The following is a 22,720-nucleotide window of genomic DNA, read 5'->3' as shown; positions in this document are numbered from 1 at the left end:
TTTCTTTCTGCTGTATGTGTCAACAGTGAGAATCATTGTCACCTAAAGTTCAAATTTTAGTATATGTGCTGCTGAAGCGAGCACGTCCCCTAAAGTTCATAAAACTTCAGATGTGGATAAGATGTGAAGGAAGCCTAGAAAATAACAGAGTGGAAGGAATGGATGAAATACCTACAATGATATGAGGTAATAGGAGAGAGTAGGATACTTGAATTTGAGATTTAATTCACAAAGCAGTTGAGGCCATCAGATTTAAAAAATTTATGTAATTGAGATATTGGTGTGTTGGATGGTAAATACAGCATCTTTATGGTAAGAAGCAAGAGGGAGTTTTCAATCTATTCTGTAAAAGACAAGCCATGATGCACAGAATTATTTTTCAAAGCCATTGGATAGATGAGAGAACATAGTGACATTTTTAGTATGGTTTTCTAGAAGTTGAAACTTAAGCCAGGAGTTACAGAGTGGTTTGTTAAAGAGAAGGAGAAGGTGTTTATTTAACAGAGAAATAGGTTTTGGAAAAAGGGGTGTTGTACAAAGGGCTCTTGCCAGTATACCAGGTTACTTCTTTTGTATGGGGGCACCTAAATCTGGAAGCATCAGTTACGCTAGGACCAGCACAAAGCCACTTGGGATACCAAAGTCGAGAAAGAGAAAAAAAGGCCCCTGACAACAAGACATTTTGCCTGTAATAATTTCATCAGGGTTGTTCTCAGAAGAGGCAGTGAACATAGACCCTAACATTCACTTCAGGCAACATAGGTGACATTGAATGTTGTGATAAGCCGTCATAAGATTTTTATAGATAAACAGCAAGTTTGTTTTTTACTCACATTCCAGTCCAGTGAGAAAGTGCAGATGAGGAAGCTCAGGTCACATAGCCCTTCAGGGAGACATGGGCTCCATCATCCCTGTGGAGTGTCCTTCTGTAGCCTCGGCAGCCAATCAGCCAATGACCTTGCAGACTCTCATAACAGGCCTGGGAGTGATGTCAGCATTTTAGCCTAATTGCCTTCTGTTAGGAAACAGAATGAGGTTTTCTTTAGGAAGAAAACAAGGGATAAGACTATTCATGATCACCCGGCTTTTTTTTTTTTTTTTTTTTTTTTGATTACGCTAAATAACTTTAGGCAAATCACTTAACCTCTTTGGGCCTCAACAGTGTCATCTATAAAAGAGATAGTTTTTATAATGTCTAATTCATGAGATTATTATAGAATTACTGGGTAAAAAAACTTAATGCCTGGAATATATTAAGCACTAAAAGTATATTCGTGCTAGTATTGAATATGCATTCTATAATGTTATCAGGTACCACATCTTAAGCACCAAGTATAAAGCTTTATGCTAAGAAAGTTAATATCCCATTTTTATGCTCCATAGCACCCCTTTGACGTAGGTACACTTTTTACATTTTATGATAGAAAAAATAGATGCTGGAGCACATAACAAGTAAATGTCGATGCCGGACTAGGAACCTAGAATTACCTGACTTTAAGCCCAAGGTCTTTCTAGTACTCCATGTCGCTTCTGCATGCAATTTACAAATAGCTAAGTGACTTCTGTGTGTGTGTATGTGTGTCTGTGCACGTGTAGGGAATAGTCTATATGCTTATGTGTCTCTATAAATAACATAAAATTGCTCCCCAGTGTTCTACATCCAAAGAGTGATGTTCGTGCCCAGAAACACTTCTACCAAACAGTTCATATATTGTAATTACAATGAGCAAACGTATTCCTCATTTTGGAATTGACTTTGTAGAATGATAGTGAAAGTAAATGCCTGTAAGACAAAATTTAATTAAACAATACAACCTACATGTATTTTTTAAATAAACTAGTGTGAAAAATAATTTAGTCAACTTTCAATCGTGTTTCTACATAGAGAAATCTGAAAGGCTTTGGTGCTAATATTCCAAGTATTCTATTACCATTTAAACAAGCAGAGCAATTATCACAAGCTTTGAAAGTGATACATTGGTTAAAAAAATGTGAGAGCCCATTGAGCTTTTAGGTTACCCAAGGAAAATTGTCAATTTGTTCATGTACATGCTTTGTAAATGGACAAAAACAGCATAAATATATTGAGTAGTCTCTCTCTCTCTCTCTCTCTTTCTCTCTCTCTCTCTCTCTCTCCCTCTCCCCCTCCATCCTTCCCTCCCTTCCTCCTTTATTTCTCTTTTACACACACAACCTCACACTCCCACCCACACATACAATTAATTTTTTAATTGCCCTGTATTTATATATTTACCATGCTATTTTCTTTTACTTAGGCTGCCTGATTTATTTGAATTACGTGTCCATTCGTCCAGACTATGATTAAGCTCTACTCTTGAATATTCCAAGTATGATTTCTGTAGCAATGTAAGATGGCAAAAGCTTGACTTGGTTGTAGATGCCAAGATGTAGAGCTCCCTAGTCTTTCAGCATCCAGACAGGAAAGCAGGGAAAGGAACAGCTAGAACCCGTTTAACCCAGCATGCCATTCAAATATTATTTTCTAAAAAAGACAATGTAAAATAATTGCCACAACATTGATATATTCTGCACTGATCACCATTTATTTTTGTAATAGAAAGTTGCTCCTCACCTGCTCTTCCACCCTTTAGCCCAGCGTTATACAGCCAGGGAAGTACCACATTGTATAATTTGACTATGAGAATTCACAAATTTGTGTGAACTTCTGTCAGTGTGACAGCTCATCAAAGCAGAACCCTGGCTAAATCAGCTAAGCCTGGAAGATAAAAGCAGGCAGGACAGTACAGCCTTGAAACCTGCCAGGTCACCATCCCTCCACTCCGTTCTCCATAACAATCACGACTTTCGCCTCCCATTCATTGAGTTGTGGATGTTTTCATGGTCATCATTGTTGTTTCAATATGATCAATTGATTTTTGAAGAACATATGCTTCAATAATTCCAACTTTTGGAGAACAGGATCCAAGATGGCCGTTTAGGAACAGCTCAGGATTGCAGCTCCCAGTGAAAGCGCAGAGGGTGAGTGGACGCCGTGTTTTTATTGCCCACAGACTAGGAAATTCCCGGGCGGAGGTGCTCCACAGGTCGCCAGCGCAGCTGTGCCGGCCGGGGCTGCTGCTTTGCCCCGCGCGGCTGCTTTGTCGGCGCCCCGGAGCCGCGGTTCTCCGTACAAAATACACCGGTCCGGGGGCACTTTTGGCTGGCGATTGGAACCACGGGAAGTCGCCCGTAGGCTGGCTCAAAAAGGGGACTGAGCAGAGAACCAGGACAGTAGATTCCAGGGAGAAAAAAACAAAAAAAAGCGCCACAAACCTCAGTGCCGCTGTTTAAGCCAGCACAGTGAGTGGCCGCAGGGGAAAACAAACAGACCCTGGCGCCTCTTCAACAGGCGACTGGAACACCAACTGAAAAAAGGCTCTGAGGCAGGGAGCCAGGCGATCAGGCTCGGCTGGCCCCACCCCCACAAATGAACAGCAACCAGAAACTCTGGATTGAGAGTTTCACAGCAAGCGCAGCTGAACCCCGGACGGTCCAGCTCTGTGGGGGAGGGGCGTCCGCCATTACCGAAGCAGCCCGCCGTTGCCAAGGCAACCCGCCATTGCTGAGGCAGCCCGCCATTGCTGAGGCAGCCCGCCGTTGCCAAGGCAACCCGCCATTGCTGAGGCAGCCCGCCGTTGCGAAGGCAACCCGGCACAGCAGAGACTCCGCCCCAACAGAGGCGGGCCACCATCGCCAAAGCATTTCTAACTACACCCATATAAACAGGACTGTAGGGAAGTTCACTCGGCAGCTGGGCGGAGCCCACAGCAGCTCAGCAAAGCTGCTATAGGCCGACAGTGACTAGGCTGCCTCCTTTCTGGGCTGGGCAGGTCTGAAGGAAAAAAAAAAAAAAAAAAGAAGGCGGCAGCATAACGGAAACTCATAAATAAAGCCCTAAATCCCTGGGACAGAGCACCTGGGAACAAAAAGCAGTTTATGAGCTCTGCTACAGCAGACCTAAAAGTACCTGCCCAGGAGCTCTGAATGAACAACAACAGAGCTCGCAGCTCACCATTTGAGCTCCTATAAAGAAGAGACCATCTCCTCAAGCAGCTCCCTGACCCCTATATATCCAAAAAGACACCTCATAAAAGAGAGATCAGATTGACACTAGGCGGGTATCCTTCTGGGACAAAGATAGCAGAAGAAGAAAACTGGTAACAACCCTTGCTGTTCAGCAGCTGCTGCAGGTGAACCCCAGGCAAGCAGGGCCTGGAGTGAACCTCAGCAGACCTACAGCAGAGGGGCCAGACTGTCAGAAGGAAAACCAAGAAACAGAAATAACCTCACCATCAACAAACAGACCGTCAATCTGAAAGATTTGAGACCCAATCTGAAAGCCAACAACCACAAAGTCGACAGGTGGATAAATCCTTAAAGATGGGAAGAAACCAGCGCAAAAAGGATGAAAACACCCGAAACCAGAACACCTCTCCTCCTAAAAGGGATCACAACTCCTCACCAGCAAGGGAACAAGGTTGGATGGAGAACGAGTGTGATGAAATGACAGAATCAGACTTCAGAAGGTGGGTAGTAAGAAACTTCTGTGAATTTAAAGAACATGTTCTAACCAAATGCAAAGAAACTAAGAACCTTGAAAAAAGATTTGATGAAATGCTAACAAGAATGGACAAAATAGAAAGGAATATAAGTGAATTGATGGAGCTGAAAAACGCAACACGAGAACTTCGTGAAGCATGCACAAGTATCAACAGCCGAATTGACCAAGCAGAAGAAAGGATATCAGAGGTCGAAGATCAACTCAATGAAATAAAACGGGAAGGCAAGACTGGAGAAAAAAGTGTAAAAAGGAATGAACAAAGTCTCCAAGAAATGTGGGACTATGTGAAAAGACCTAATCTACGTTTGCTAGGCGTACCCGAATGTGACGAAGAGAATGAATCCAAGCTGGAAAATACTCTTCAGGATATTATCCAGGAAAACTTCCCCAACCTAGCAAGGCAGGCAAACATTCAAGTCCAGGAAATACAGAGAACACCACAAAGATATTCGTCAAGAAGAGCAACCCCAAGGCACATAATCGTCAGATTCACCAGGGTCAAAATGAAGGAGAAAATACTAAGGGCAGCCAGAGAGAAAGGTCGGGTTACCCATAAAGGGAAGCCCATCAGACTCACAGCAGATCTCTCAGCAGAAACCCTACAAGCCAGAAGAGAATGGGGGCCAATATTCAACATCCTTAAAGAAAAGAACTTTAAACCCAGAATCTCCTATCCAGCCAAACTAAGCTTCATAAGTGAAGGAAAAATAAAATCCTTTGGGAACATGCAAGTACTCAGAGACTTCGTCACCACCAGGCCAGCTCTACAAGAGCTCCTGAAAGAGGCTCTACACATATAAAGGAACAACAAGTACCAGCTCAACTAAAGGGCAAAACAGCCAGCTAGCACCAAAATGGCAGTATCAAATTCACACATAACAATATTAACCCTAAATGTAAATGGACTAAATGCCCCAATCAAAAAACAGACTGGCGAATTGGATAAAAAGACAAAACCCATCGGTGTGCTGTATCCAGGAAACCCATCTCACATGCAAGGATACACAAAGGCTCAAAATAAAGGGATGGAGGAAGATTTACCAAGCAAATGGAGAGCAAAAAAAAGCAGGAGTTGCAATTCTCATCTCTGATAAATTAGACTTTAAAGCAACAAAGATCATAAGAGACAAAGGGGAACATTACATAATGGTAAAAGGATCAATGCAACAAGAAGAGCTAACGATCCTAAATATATACGCACCCAATACAGGAGCACCCAGATACATAAGGCAAGTTCTTAATGACTTACAAAGAGACTTAGACTCCCACACAATAATAGTGGGAGACTTTAACACCCCATTGTCAACATTAGACAGATCAAACAGACAGAAAATCAACAAGGGTATCCAGGACTTGAACTCAGATCTGGACCAAGTGAACCTAATAGACATCTACAGAATTCTCCACCCCAAATCCACAGAATATACATTCTTCTCAGCACCACATCACACCTACTCTAAAATTGACCACATAATTGGGAGTAAATCACTCCTCAGCAAATGCAAAAGAACGGAAATCGTAACAGTCTCTCAGACCACAGTGCAATCAAGTTAGAACTCAGAATTCAAAAACTAACTCAGAACCGCACAGCTTCATGGAAACTGAACAACTTGCTCTTGAATGTTGACTGGATAAACAATGAAATGAAGGCAGAAATCAGAGAAGGCCTTTGACAAAATTTAACAGCCCTTTATGCTAAAAACACTCAATAAGCTAGTTATCGATGGAACGTATCTCAAAATAATAAAAGCTATTTATGACAAACCAACAGCCAATATCATACTGAATGGGCAAAAACTGGAAGCATTTCCCTTGAAATGTGGCACCAGGCAAGGATGCCCACTCTCACCACTGCTATTCAATATAGTATTAGAAGTTCTAGCCAGAGCAACCAGGCAAGACAAAGAAATAAAGGGTATTCAAATAGGAAAGGAGGAAGTCAAATTGTCTCTATTTGCAGACGACATGATTGTATATCTAGAAGACCCCATCGTCTCAGCCCCAAACCTCCTGAAACTGATAAGCAAATTCAGCAAAGTCTCAGGATACAAAATCAATGTGCAAAAATCACATGCATTCCTATACACCAATAACAGACTTAAAGAGAGCCAAATCAAGAACAAACTTCCATTCACAATTGCCACAAAGAGAATAAAATACCTAGGAATACAACTAACAAGGAATGTAAAGGACCTCTTCAAGGAGAACTACAAGCCACTGCTCAACGAAATAAGAGAGGACACAAACAGATGGAGAAACATTCCATGTTCATGGTTAGGAAGAATCAATATCGTGAAAATGGCCATACTGCCCAAAGTAATTTACAGATTCAATGCTATCCCCATCAAGCTACCAATGACCTTCTTTGCAGAACTGGAAAAAACCACCTTAAACTTCATATGGAACCAAAAGAGAGCCCGCATAGCCAAGTCAATTCTAAGCAAAAAGAACAAAGCGGGGGGCATCACACTACCGGACTTCAAACTATACTACAAGGCTACAGTAATCAAAACAGCATGGTACTGGTACCAAAACAGATATAGACCAATGGAACAGAACAGAGGTCTCGGGGGCAACACAGCATATCTACAACCATCTGATCTTTGACAAACCAGACAAAAACAAGCAATGGGGAAAGGATTCCCTGTTCAATAAATGGTGTTGGGAAAGCTGGCTAGCCATGTGCAGAAAGCAGAAACTGGACCCCTTCCTGACACCTTACACTAAAATTAACTCCAGATGGATTAAAGACTTAAACATAAGACCTAACACCATAATAACCCTAGAAGAAAATCTAGGCAAAACCATTCAGGACATAGGTGTAGGCAAGGACTTCATGACCAAAACACCAAAAGCATTGACAACAAAAGCCAGAATAGACAAATGGGACCTAATCAAACTCCACAGCTTCTGCACAGCAAAAGAAACAATCATTAGAGTGAATCGGCAACCAACAGATTGGGAAAAATTTTTTGCAGTTTACCCATCTGACAAAGGGCTGATATCCAAAATTTACAAAGAACTAAAACAGATTTACAAGAAAAAAACTAACAAGCCCATTCAAAAGTGGGCAAAGGATATGAACAGACACTTTACAAAAGAAGACATACGTGAGGCCAACAAACATATGAAAAAATGCTCATCATCACTGGTCATCAGAGAAATGCAAATCAAAACAACATTGAGATACCATCTCACGCCAGTTAGAATGGTGATCATTAAAAAATCTGGAGAAAACAGATGCTGGAGAGGATGTGGAGAAATAGGAACACTTTTACACTGTTGGTGGGAGTGTAAATTAGTTCAATCATTGTGGAAGACAGTGTGGCGATTCCTCAAGGACCTAGAAATAGAAATTCCATTTGACCCAGCAATCCCATTACTGGGTATATATCCAAAGGATTACAAATCGTTCTACTATAAGGACACGTGCACACGAATGTTCATTGCAGCACTGTTTACAATAGCAAAGGCCTGGAACCAACCCAAATGCCCATCGACGATAGACTGGATAGGGAAAATGTGGCACATACACACCATGGAATATTATGCAGCCATCAAAAAGGATGAGTTAGGGACCTTTGTAGGGACATGGATGAACCTGGAAACTATCATTCTCAGCAAACTGACAGAAGAGCAGACGATCAAACACCACATGTTCTCACTCATAGGCAGGTGTTGAACAATGAGAACACATGGACACAGGGAGGGGAGCACTACACACTGGGGTCAGTTGGGGGGGAAATGGGGGAGGGATGGTGGGGGGTGGGAAGCTGGGGAGAGATAGCAAGGGGAGAAATGCCAGACATAGGTGATGGGGAGGAAGGCAGCAAATCACACTGTGTTCCTATGCAACAATTTTGCATGTTCTTCACATGTACCCCAAAACCTAAAATGCAATAAAATAAATAAATGGGAAAGAAAAAAAAGATTTTCCATAATAAAAAGTAGAAAAAAAAAAAAAAGAAAATAAATAAATAAATAAATAATTCCAACTTTAAAAAAAATTTGCGTTCTATGTTTGTTGGATACAAAGTTACATGATTTTGTTTTTAATTGCTAGTAAAGACATGGTTTATTTACCTCTTATGTTATTAATAATTTTTTAATATTTGATTAAAGTTCATACTATGATTATAGATTATAAAAAGTTTTACTGTATTTTTATCTTTATTTTGATGAGTAATACAAATATGTATGGCTACAGAAATGTATATGACTGATAAATATTGGGATTTGCATTTTTTTTTTCTTTGACTTTAAGTTCTGGAGTACACATGCACATCCTACAGGTTACATAGTTATACCCATGCCATGGTGGTTTGCTGCAACCATCCCCCATCATCTACATTGGGTATTTCTTCTAATGTTATCCCGTTCAATCCCTCCATCCCTGCTATCCCTCCACTAGCAATCCCCCAACTCCCCCCCAGACCCTAATGTGTGATGTTCCTCTCCCTGTGTCCATGTGTTCTCATTGTTCAACACCCACTTATGGGCGAGAACATGTGGTGTTTGGTTTTCCGCTCTTGTGTCAGTTTGCTGAGTATGATGGTTTCCAGCTTCATCCATGTCCCTGCAAAGGACATGAGCTCATCCTTTTTTATGGCTGCATAGTATTCCATGGTGTATATGTGCCATATTTTCTTTATCCAGTCTATCATTGATGGACATTTGGGTTGCCTCCAAGTCTTTGCTATTATAAACAGTGCCACAATAAACATACATGTGCAAGTATCTTTATAATAGAATTATTTATAATCCTTTGAGTATATACCCAGTAATGGGATTGCTGGTTCAAATGGTATTTCTATTTCCAGATTCTTGAGGAATTGACACACTGTCTTCTACAATGGTTGAACACTCTTTTACACTCCCACCAACCATGTAAAAGCATATTTCTCCTCATCCTCTCCAGCATCTGTTGTCTCCTGATTTTTTAATGATTGTCATTCTAACTGGTGTGAGATGGTAACTCAATGTAGTTTTGATTTGCATTTCTCTAATGACCAATGATGATGAGCTTTTTTTCATGTTTGTTGTCTGAATAAATGTCTTCTTTTGAGGAGTGTGTGTTCATATTCTTTGCTCACTTTTTGATGGGGTTGTTTGATTTTTTCTTGTAAATTTTTTTTAGTTCTTTGTAAATTCTGGTTATTAGCTCTTTGTCAGATGGGTAAATTGCAAAATTTTTTTACCATTCTGTTGGTTGTTGGTTCACTCTAATGATAGTTTCTTTTGCTGTGCACAACCTCTTAAGTTAAATTAGATCCCATTTGTGTATTTTGGCTTTTGTTGCCATTGCTTTTGGTGTTTTCATCATGAATTCCTTGCCCATGCCTATGACCTGAATGGAATTGCCTAGGTTTTCTCCTAGGGTTTTTATAGTGTTTGGTCTTATGTTTAAATCTTTAATTCATCTGGAGTTAATTTTTGCATAAGGTGTAAGGAAGGGATCCAGTTTTTCAGTTTTCTGTATATGGCTAACCAATTTTCCCAAGACCATGTATTAAATAGGGAATTTTTTTTTCACTGCTTGTTTTTGACAGGTTCGTCAAGATCAGATGGTCTTAGATGTGTGGCATTACTTCTGAGTCCTCTGTTGTGATCCATTGGTCCATATCTCTGTCTCTGTTTTTTTTTTTTTTTTTTTTTTTTTTTTTAAACCAGTACCATGCTGTTTTAACTACTGTAGTCTTGTAGTATAGTTTGAAGTTAGGTAGCATGATGCCTCCAGGTTTGTTTTTTTCTTGGCTTAGATGGAAAATAATCCTATTTCTCCTATTTAAAATTGACTTGAAATCTATTGTTTCTGAAGTAAATAATAAACCATGTAGCTTTTTTTTTAATTATTGCAATATTTTATATTTTCCACAATTGTACTTTTTATTGTGCGTTCTCAAATTTTTGAGTCACCTATTTATAGAGGGTCTGACTGTGAGGTATTTTCTGACTGCTTATATTTTACTTATTTTTTTAAACTTTAATGCTAATGTTGCTGGATATGAGATTATATTTCATTCAGTAATTTTGGTCTACATTTTGAAGTTATTGCCTTATTGTATTTTTACAAAATAGCATCACTTATTTTCTTTTGGAAGTTTTTATATTTTTTCCTTGCCCTCAATTTTTCAAAATTTCATCATACTATGCCTAGTTATTGGTCTTTTTATGGAAATACTATCCTGTACTATAAAGTGGCAGCTTTCATCATCTGATGACCGAAGTCTTTTATTTAACTTGAAAATATTTTCTCGGTTAAAATTTCTGTTTCTGTAGTTATCTATTGAATTATCTCTCACAAATAATGTTTGACCTTTTTTGCCATGTTCTGAAAGAGTCTAAAGATGAAGCATATTTCAACTATTTTCTTTAATCCGTGTATTTCATTTATGTGACTAAGTCTCAAACAACAAGATTTCTGATTCTTTTGCATCACTGTCCATGTATGATACAGTATTCTATTTAATCTGTCTGAGGATAAAACATTTTTTTTATTTTTAAATGTCTTTCTTTGATCTATCGACTCATTTTCTTCTCCTGACAATTCTTCCAGTAATTTTTCTTTTGTCTTGATTTTAGTTTCTACAAATGTTGGTTGTTTTGGAGTATGATTGGTTACCTTTGTGTTCTGTGATCCTCTTCTCTCATTATTGTAGGTACAAGCTGTGATTATATATGATGACTTCTGCTGGGTTAAGGAGTAGGGTGGAAAAGCTATACTTATAAGTGAAAATTACCTGTTGTTTGTCGTATCAGTATATGGTCCGTACATATGAGTTATTTTATGATTTGCATGGAGCTATAGCCCTGGCTCTCTATGGAGGGTAAATGTACCTTCTACTGGCCCCTTGTCACCGTTCTGAGCATTGCCTTAGGGGTGTTTCTGCTCTCACCTCTACTGACCATGAGCTTAGGCTCCATAAGAATGATGCAGTCATCACCTACAAGTGGTGGACTTCGTATTGTGCTGACTGATTTACAAGTGTTTTTTAAGATTCGAAAAGGCCTCAATATTTTGCTTTGCTAATGGCATCCTTTTTGTTTTTTAGAACATTAGGTATCATGTTTTCACTTGCTCAACAGACTTTTGTAACCAAAAGATATACAGAATTTTATACTCAATCTATATTCTTGATTCAATTATGTATTTTTCTTTATGCCTTTCATGTGCTTCTTTGTGTTTTTTATCCCTGCCTCCAAAAGTAACGTTAAGTATCAGCTCTTTCATAAAATGTGTTAATTCGACAAATTGTTTCATATTGGAAGCTCCCACTTCCACAGTTACAAAATGGGGATAATAGCACAAACTTTAGATAGTCAGGATGAATTTTATATTATATCTGCCATGTAAAAATAGTGACCTTCACCTAAATGCAGCGCTCAATAAATTTCAATTCTCTACCTTGAGGTTCTCCTCTTGTTGCATGTATGTAGTACTCACCACAGTTCAGTTTGCAATGCTTCCACGAATAGGGATTGCCCTTGCACATTTTTTGTTAGCCCTAAAGCAACTAATGTAGAACATACAGTTAAAAAGGGCTAGTTGATTTAATGCATTATGTAGAGAGACAGTGCTTTAGAAAGTGACTGTAAGTGCTGAATTTCGAGGACTCAAGTGATGACAGAACCAGAGGAGAGAAACTGCTTTTTGCCATGCTTCTTGACAGTTTCCTGTGCAAATGCCTAAATCTGCCCTTTCCATTTTGCCCTCTTGTTCTCTTTCTCTTTTATCTAAGCAATTGAGGAAGAAAAATATAATTAGACTTTCTTTCTACATCCTTTCACTTCTGGAAAGTGATGAAAGTACATGGGAAAGTTGAGATGTATATCTCAGGGGAAAAGGACAAGAGCACATGTGAAGATGGTGAGTCATTTTTTTTTATCGCTTGCCCTTATGAAACATCGTCTGTGAGCAGAGCTTGTAATATCATAGCTTGCAGGTTGGATGTCAGAAAACAGCTCTAACGGTGCTATTTCTAGAACTCTCTGGAGTACCTAAAATGTTTGGCTTTAAATAATAGATAGCCTGTTCCACCCTACCTTACACAATTATGTAACTCATTAGTGCACATGGTAGGAGGCCTAGGGTTAACACAGGTTCCAGATCCATTGTGAATTCTTTTTCTACTTCTGTTCTGCAGTCCACATTGTTGGCTATACCTCAAAACTTGTTCCTCTTTTGTTAATGGATAAGTTTTAAGAATATTGCTTCCTTTTTTTTTTTTTTTTAATCATAAGGGAAGTAAAATCTGTGTTCATTTAGTCTTTTTTATTTTTGAAATGTAATCTCGCTCTGTTGCCCAGGCTGGAGTGCAGTGGCACAATCTCGGCTCACTGCTACCTCCACCTCTCCTGCCTCAGCTTCCCAAGTAGCTGGGATTACAGGCACCCAACACTACATCTCGCTAATTTTTGTATTTCAGTAGAGATGGAGTTTCACCATGTTGGCCAGGCTGGCTTTGAACTCCTGACCTCAAGCGATTCCCCACTTCAGCCTCCCAAAATACTGGAATTACAGGCATAAGCCCCCACGCCCAGCCCATTTAGTCTTTCTTTAGTGAACAAAGATTATGTTTCCTCAGATCTTGTAGCAAATTTGCATGGAATTTAATTGGCTAGAATTTAGGCAAATGTTTATTTGTGAACCAAATATTGTCATTAGGATTATCTTTAGACCAGTCAGGTGGCCATCTGAGTTCAGTTTCCCAAATGACATTGCTATTACTTCATGTGGCTTAACCACAATGCCCACTAAGCTCTTAATACACCTTATTATTATATTTGATTAATTTCTTTCCTTGTTAAGTACAATGCCATCATTTCTGTTCTTTCTTACATGTACAACATAAATTTAAAATTCTAGTAAATTAACTTCAGAATTTTGTGGAAGTTTTTAGATAATGGCCAATTCTAAAATCCTTAAAGTTCCGAGAGTTTATATGTATAAATATTTTGATTGAAAATTTAAATTCTCTGCAATTGCAGTAATACCTTTATTTTTTATTACCATTTCAAAGGCAAACAGATATGTCTTCTAATTAGGATAAAACACTTTTGCTAGTTTTAGGCAATAAATTTATAACACACAAACTCCACTCTCCTAAGGAATTAAAAAACTAAATATCATGAACACAATATTGTTGTTTAAGCTTGAGTGTTGTTTGTTTGTTTGTTTGTTTTTTAGAATGTGGAATTTGAATTCCATAGAGTCACACAAGCACTGAAGTATGTTTTGGGTTATCTGAGATGAAGAAATGTTAAGAACTTTTGGGATTTGATGCTTACATAATGGTAAATCCAAGATACCCCATAATCTCTTGGGATTCTAAAAAATACAGTGCAGTACACAAGACAATAAAAGACTTTTGGATCTACAATCCTCAGACTTTTTCTGATGTTTTATCACTTTCTAAAAATATAACTGCTTGATATTTTATATGTTGTTTATCAATAAGAAAGTTACTTGTTTTGAGATTTTGCTTTTATTAATTTCACCACTTCCTATCTCCCACAACCTGCCTGGGAATAAAATGTCTCAAGAAGTATAGGAAATTTCCTAAAGAAGTAGATATAACTAAATATATAATAATATTCAGTATTTTATTTTTAAAATGTTGACATTTCAACACTCATATATTAAATATCTACTTCTTACTTAGTACAGTTCTTGGTACTGAAAATATTTAATGTGCAAGACTGTGTTTTCCATAAAGGAACTTGTAAACTACAAGTGGAGAAAATCATGAACACATATATGCATTGTAACTGGAAATAACATCCCACTACAGCAGTGAAAGTGTTAAGTCTAGCCTGTATAACTAGTAATAAGAAATGGTTTTTCATGAGCGGTACATACCATCAACCTCAATGCTCTTAGAAATCATTATAAAGTTCATGGTCCAAAACAAAGGGAAAAAAAATCTGTGTCGTATGTATTAAGTTATGTGCTAATGTAAAAATAAGAGATTTCAACTGTGCATTCAACTCAAAGAATAAGAAAATACTAATGAAAAACCCACGATGAATATGACAAAAAGTATTTCTACAGATAAAATGATTTTTTAAAAACTCAGAAAATCAAATAATAGAATCAAGTAAAAAACTTTCATTCCAATCTGGTGCTATCAATCCTAGCTCAATTATATCCTCGAAATGTTCTAAACACATCCCCGCCTCAGTGTCTACACGGCCAAGATCATGGATGGAACCAAACTGCTTAGGCTAGAAACAACTTTAATTTTTCATCTCTGAAACAGGGGTACTTATAAGTACCAAACTCCTGTAATATAGCAATAGTGAAACAAGTTAATATAGAGTAAGCACCAAGAGCATTACCTCGCAAATGCTGAGCACTCAACAAATGAGTACTCCAGTCAGTGTACTCCAGTGTAGAAATATGGTTAAGGCTTTGTATTCTAGAGACAGATTACCTGATTCCTACCCTTTTGAGGCCAATAAGTCAGTGTTTCTGGACCTCAATTTTTTTTCACTTTTAAAATTGGTGTGCATAATACTGCTTATCACATAGGACTACTGAAATAATCAAATGGATTCTACATGTGAAAAAATTAGAACCACACAACACTTACTAAGTGCTAAGTATTGCTTAGTTAATATTGTTGTGATTGTTGTAGCTGTTGTTATTTTGATTCTTCCATCCATCTTTCTTTAAGAATCCTTTCCTTCCTTCTGAAATATCTGATCCTTTCTTACCTCCAGATCTGAGTTCAGATATAGTTTCCTGATGCCCAGAATAAATGTGTTTTTGGGGCTGCAGCAGGTTGGGTTTTTAGTGTGTGTGTGTGTGTGTGTGTGTGTGTGTGTGTGTGTGTGTGTGTGTGTGTTTTCTTTTTTAAATAGTTGTCAAAGAAGATAAAAACTGAAAAAATGTACCCTCATTTAAAGTTACTGTTTTATTTTGATTATTGTATGTAAATGGCCCACAGACTTTGCAGTGTTCAAGGCTGAAATTAGCCCTGCTGATGACCTTGTTAAACTCCTATCTCCCTCATCATCTACTGTGCCTCACAAAGTCAGTTTTTATTTTACAAATTTATTCTCTTATCATAGTTTTATGTTACATAAAATTATCATTCTTATTCACTTACATTTTTATTTGTTCTTTCTCCAGCATATGAACTCAAGGGGGTAAGAATGTCACCTGCTTTACCCATCACTTGATCTGCTTGCCCTCCATAGTGCCTGAATGAATGTGGCCACTCAATAATTTTGAACTATTTTAGGACTGCTACAGTAGGTAGCTAGTCAGACATGAGCAGGGCAGGAGAGGGCCCCCACCCTCATCCACCAGTATGTCAGGCGACCATCAAATGATGGTCCGCACAGTGCAGATGTTGCATTGTCTCTCTCAAATTTATAATTGGTCACAGCCAGTGCCAGGGAAAGACAGTCTCCCAATAAACAGAAACACTTGAAACTAGTGATCAGCAGCTTCCCAATAACATCTCAGGAGTTGGGCGAGTCCGCTCGCATATGTGCACTAAGAGGCAGAATGGCAGAGTTTAACTGGTGTATGACTGCCCTGGGACATTTGACTGGGAAGGGAAGAACACCTCAAGGAAGCATGTATACAGCTCTACTAAACACACTGCGCATGCAGCCCCTCCCAAGTGCTGACAGGCACTGCTCCTGCGACAGCCCACCCCAAAGGAAGAATCAGCAGGGAAGGGACGCAAGACTCCTCAAGTATGCCAACATATAAACCCCAAGTCAAAGGTCAAACAGTGCACTTGATTCTCTCAAGTCACTGCTTAGCCTCTCCAAGTGTGCTGCTTTTTATTTCTGCCCTAAAACTTTTTAATAAACTTTTACTCCTGCCCTAAAAGTTGCCGTGGTCTCTCTGAGTGCCCTATGCTCCCTCAATTGAATTCTTTCTTCTAAGAAGACAATTGAGGTTGCTTTAGACCTGTACAGATTCACTGTTGGTAACAGGACAATTTTAGATTTAAAGAAATATTGTAGGGCTGGGAACAGTGCTCACACCTGTAATCCCAGCACTTTGGGAGGCAAAGGCAGGTGGATCACCTGAGGTCAGGAGTTCAAGAACAGCCTGGCCAGCATGGTGAAATCCTGTCTCTACTGAAAATATAAAAATTAGCGGGACATGGTGGCGTGAGGGCCTGCAATCCCAGCTACTTGAGAGGCTGAGGCAGGAGAATCACTTGAACCCTGGAGGTGGAGGTTGCAGTGAGCTGAGATTGTGCCACTGCACGAAAGAGCGTACGAGACTGTGATACTCTCTCTTTTTCTCTCTCTCTCTCTCTCTCTCTATATATATATATATATATATATATATATATATATAAATATAAATATATATACACATATATATACATATATATACATATATATGTGTGTGTATATATATATATGTATAATACTGAGATTGCTCATATCCTTTCTTGCTAATATCTTTCATCCTGTATTTGTTAAAATTCATAAGCCAATAGTGACATAATTAATGCCCATGCTTTATTAAAGTGTCCTGAGTTTTCAGCTGCTATCCTTTTACTCTTCCAGGATCTTATCTAGGATTATTCATAACCTTTAGTCACCATGTTTCTTAGGCACCTCTTTGCTAAGAAATTTTCTTAGACCTTTCTACTTTTGAATTACCTTGATGATTTTGAGAAATTCTTGTCAAATGTTTTATAGAATGTCCCTCAATTGGAACTTTTTTTATTCTGGCTCTTTTATTATTATGCTTTACATTCTGGGATACACGGGCAGAACGTGCAGGTTTGTTACATAGGTAAATACGTGCCATGGTGGTTTGCTGCAGCCATCCCTCCGTCATCTACATTAGGTATTTCTCCTAATATTGGCCCTCCCAATACCCTCACACCACGCTATCCCTCCCCCAGCCCCCCCCCCCCCCCCCCCGTAAAGCCCCAGTGTGTGATGTTCCCTTCCCTGTGTCCATGTGTTCTCATTGTTCAACAGCCACTTATGAGTGAGAACATACAGTGTTTGGTTTTCTGTTCTTGTGTCAGTTTGCTGATAATGATGGTTTCCATCTTCACCCATGTCCCTGCAAAGGACATGAACTCATCCTTTTTTATGGCTGCATAGTAACCCATGGTGTATATGTCTATCATTGATGGACATATGGGTTGGTTCCAAGTCTTTGCTATTGTAAACAGTGCCACAATATGCATGTGTCTCTATAACTGAATGTTTTACAATCCTTTAGTTATACACCCAGTAATGGGATTGTTTGGTCAAATGGTATTTCTATTTCTAGATCCCTGAGGAATTACCACAGTGTCTTCCATAATGGTTGAACTAATTTACACTCCCACCATAGTGTAAAACCATTCCTATTTCTCCACATCATCTCTAGCATGTGTTGTCTCTGATTTTTTAATGATCGCCATTCTAACTGGCGTGAGATGGTATCTCAGTGACGTTTTGATTTATTACCAATATTGGTGAGCTTTTCTTCATATGTTTATTGGCTACATAAATGTCTTCTTTTGAGAAGTTTCTTTTCATATCATTATAGATTCTGGTTATTAGCTCTTTGTTAAATGAGTAGATTGCAAAAATTTTTTCCCATTCTGTTGGTTGCTGGTTCACTTTAATGATTGTTTGTTTTGCTTCGCAGAAGCTCTTTAATTAGATCTCATTTGTCTATTTTGGCTTTTGTTGCCATTGCTTTCGGTGTTTTAGTCATGAATTCCTTGCCCATGCCTATGTCCTGAATGGTTTTGCCTAGGTTTTCTTCTAGGGTTTTTGTGGTGTTAGGTCTTATGTTTAAATCTTTAATCCATCTGGAGTTAATTTTTGTATAAGATGTAAGGAAGGGATCCAGTTTTTCCAGCTTTCTGCATATGGCTAGCCAATTTTCCCAACACCATTTATTAAATAGAGAATCCTTTCCCCATTGTTTGTTTTTGTCAGATTTGTCAAAGACCAGATGGTTGTAGATGTTTGGCCTTACCTCTGTTCTGTTCCATTGGCCTATATTTCTGTTTTGGTACCAGTGCCATGCTGTTTTGATTACTATATCTTGTAGTATAGTTTGAAGTCAGATAGTATGATGTCTCCAGCTTTGTTCTTTTTGCTTAGGATTATCTTGGCTATGTGGGCTCTCTTTTGGTTCCATATGAAGTTTAAGGTGTGTTTTTCCAACTGGAATTTTTTTGTTGTGTGCTCACAAGTAGACTTGAGTTCTGGATATTTGGCAGGAAAACCACAGAGGTAAATTATCATTTTCATTGCATCACATCAACAGCACACACTCTCAACATGTTAGTGTTTGAATACGTGGCTGAGATATTATTGCTTAGATTCCTTAACTATAAATTTACTGTTTTTTCTTTCTGTTTTCATACTCTTTCAAAAGAAAGTCGCTATGCCCTCCACATACTTAAACAGAGGGAGGCAACCTCTAGCTACTTCAGGGCAAGATATCTAAGTAAATTATTTGCAATTCTTCTGCTCAGAAGATGTGTCTTGTTCTTCCTAATATTTATGTATTTAATGATTTATTAAATTATTAAGTCAATGTAGACTAATCCAAAACTTTGACATGTATTTGACTGCTTGTTCCAACTTTCACCAGAGTTCTCGTGTCATAAACCTATCTCTCCTTCTCTGTCTCTCTGTCTCTCTCTGTCTTTCTCTCTGTCTCTGTTTCTCTTTTAGCACTTTCTTACTTTTTGGCACTACAAAATGCTTCAGGCTCATATTATGTTTTCTATTTCATGCCTCAGCCCCTGAATCAGCCATTTCTCTAAAGAAGCCTGTTTCTTTTATTGAAGAATTGTAATGCAAACCAAGATATCGGCACTAAATGTGCTTAATGATACTGGAATATTATTGCTTCTAGGCCTTCTTACCTGACAGAGCAAGAAATATATGTTTATATGCTAACTAAGTGTATATACACATATGTATACATGTTTATGTGATCACCTACATCTGTAGTAAAGTAACCATGGGTTCTTACTGATGTCTCCAATTCAAACCCCTAACTGCATGGATCATTCTAATCTCCTTCATTCCTTCTCTGTAACCTCCCACTCCAACACTGAGAAGACTCCAGATGGCTCCCAGCAACCACCATCTATACATCTGCACTTTCAGTTCCAGCATACTTGAATAGAAGTGTTAAGTTACACCACTCTGGTAAATAACTCTCTCAACTAGAATATAGCACTTATGTAAAGTTTCTTTTAGTCTTACAGACTCCACTTATTTGCACAGTTACTTAGGTCAGCCCCTTTACCCTCCACCCTCTTTAGTTAGTTAGGTACATACATTTGAAATACTGTTAGATTGCTTTTATCATGTTCCACATTCTATCCTGGTTCCCCACAGTCTCCTGAATGAGGTTTTACATAGTTGCACATTTTGAGGCTCAAAGTCTGTGTTTTGACAAACAAAGAGCATCGTGCATCTATCTACAACCCTAAAATATTCCCTGCCCTTTACCTCTTCAAGCTTTCTTCTCTCTCCTGAACCATTAAGAATCACAGGAATTTGCCTTTCCCAGAATGGTATGTAGTTTAATCACACAGTAGATAGCCTTTTCAGACTAGCTTCTTTCACTTAGCACTACGCGTGAAAGATTAATTCGCACCTTTGCATGAGTTGCAAGTTCATTTCTGTTTATGCTGAATAATATTCCATTACATGGATGTACCACAATGTGTTTACCCATTTGCCTATTAAAGCACATCTTGGTGGGTTCCAGTTTTGGGTGATTGAGAATGCAGCTGCTGGGAACATTCACATGCAGCTTTTTATATAAACATAATTTTTCAAATTAGTAGGGTAAATATCTAGAAGCACTATTGTTGGATGATACGGTAAGACAATGCTCATACCTTTGTAACTTATTAACTGCTCAGCTGTCTTCCAAAGTTACTGTACCATTTTGAATTCTCACTCACAATTAATGAGTGTTGCTGTTCCTCCACATTCTCACCAGCAATTGGCAATGACAAATTTTAAATCTTTTCATTCTGATAGGTGCACAGTTATATTTCATTGTTCTAATGTGCATATCCTGAAAGAAAAATCATGTTGAATCTTTTTTCATACGTTTATTTGCCATCCGTATATATTCTTCAGTAAGGTGTCTGTTCAGATCATTTGCTCATTTTAAAAACTGGGCTGTTTGCTTTCTTGTTGTTTGGTTGTGTATTTGTGTTATTTTTGTAAATTTTTTTGCATCAGACTTGTGTTTTGTGGCTTGGCTTTTGTTTTTCTTAGATTATCTCACAGAGGAAACGTTTTTAATAAGGCCCAAATCAATTTTGATTTATGGATTAGGTTTTCAGTGCTGCATCTAAAAATTGTCACCAACCCAAAGATAAATTTCCTACTATACTGTCTTCCAGAAGTTTTGTTTCTTTACATTTTACATTTAGATTTATAGGTTTTGAGGCAATTTTTGTGAAAGGCTTAAGGTCTGTGCCTGGGTTTGTATTTTTGCATACGAGTGTCCAATTGTTACAACATCTTTTGAAAATGCTATCTTTCTTCATAGAATTTCCTAGTTCCTTTATCAAAGATCGATTATTTACTTATTCTTTTTGAGATGAAGTCTAGCTCTGTCAATCAGGCTGGAGTGCAATAGCACAATCTTGGCTCGCTGCAACCTCTGCTTCCTAAGTTCAAGCGGTTCTCCTCCCTCAGTCTTCCCAATAGCTGCCACCATGCCCAACTAATTTTTGTATTTTTAGTAGAGATGGGGTTTTGCCCTGTTGACCATGTTGGTCTCAAAATCCTGGCCTCAAGTGATCTGCCCACCTCAGCCTCCCAAAGTTCTGGATTAAAGGTGTGAGCCACCAGACTCTACCCAAAGATCAATGATTCATACTGTTGTAGATCTATTTTTGAGCTCTCGATTCTGTGCCCTAGGTCTATGTGTCCCTTCTAGTATTGTAGTCAACCTGGATATAGATTTGAGTTTTCCAACTTTTTGTTTTTATTTTTTAGAATTGTGGTGAATATTCTAGGTCTTTTGCTTCTCATATGAAATTTTTGAACATTTTTCTTAATATCTACAAAATAGTTTGCTAGTATTTTGATTGAAATAGCGTTGAATCTATAGATTAGGATAGGAAGAATTGATATTTTGATGACAGTTTTTCAATTCATAAACATAATTCCATTTGTTATATATTCATCTGTTTATATTCTCTTTGATTTGTTTTATGAATGTTTTATATATTTTTTTCTGTGTGTAGATCTGATACTTTTTTTTTCCCTGAAAATTTACACTTAAGCGTTTATTTTTGGGGAGGGAAATATATAAAGAGTATTGCATTTCAAAATTTTAGTTCTAATATTTTATTTTTGGTTTATACAAAAGTGACTGACCATTGTATATTAACGTATATTCTGCAGCTTGGTTATAGTATCTTTTAAAAGTGTTGAGAAATTTTTTGTTTTTGCTGCTGTTGATTCTTTGGATTTTTCTTTAATGTCATCTAAAATAAGGGCAGGTTTATTTCTTCCTTTCTCTGTAGTATACATTTTATTTCATTTTCCTGATTTGTTACAGTAGTTTGAGCTTTGGTATAGTAATAAATAGGATGGTGAAAGGGATATTTTTCCTTTTTTATATTAGAGGAAGGGAGGTGGAGTTTGTTTTCTCACCAGTAAGTATGATGTAACTGTTGATTTTTTGAGATGTTATTCATCAAGTTAAATGTATTTCCCTTTTACTCATAGTTTACAGAGAGACATAAAAATCATAAATGGCTATTGGATTTCATCAAGTGTTCTTTCTCTTCCAATTGATCACATTTTTATTCTTTAGCTGGTTGATGTGATAGATAAGATTGATTTTCAATTGTTGAATCTGCTTTGCATGACTACAATGAATCTAAATCTGTAATAGAGTGTGATTCCTTTTAGACATTATTGGGCTCAATTTGCTAATTTTTTTGAGGATTTGTGCATCTATATTTATGAGATATATATATATATTTTCTCCATGTGATCTTTTTTAATGGTTCTGACATTACAGTAATGCTGATCTCATGGAAACAATAAGTACGTGTTTCTGTTGCTTCTATTTATTGGATGATACTGTGAAGAACTGGCATTATTCTTCTTGAAATCTTTGCTATAATTCACCAGTAGAACCACCTGGGC

This window comes from Sapajus apella, unplaced genomic scaffold, assembly GCF_009761245.1.
Source record: "Sapajus apella isolate SASKATOON/1434 unplaced genomic scaffold, GSC_monkey_1.0 scaffold120, whole genome shotgun sequence".
In the NCBI taxonomy this organism is placed as follows: domain Eukaryota; kingdom Metazoa; phylum Chordata; class Mammalia; order Primates; family Cebidae; genus Sapajus; species Sapajus apella.
Note: the sequence above shows the minus strand (reverse complement) of the source record.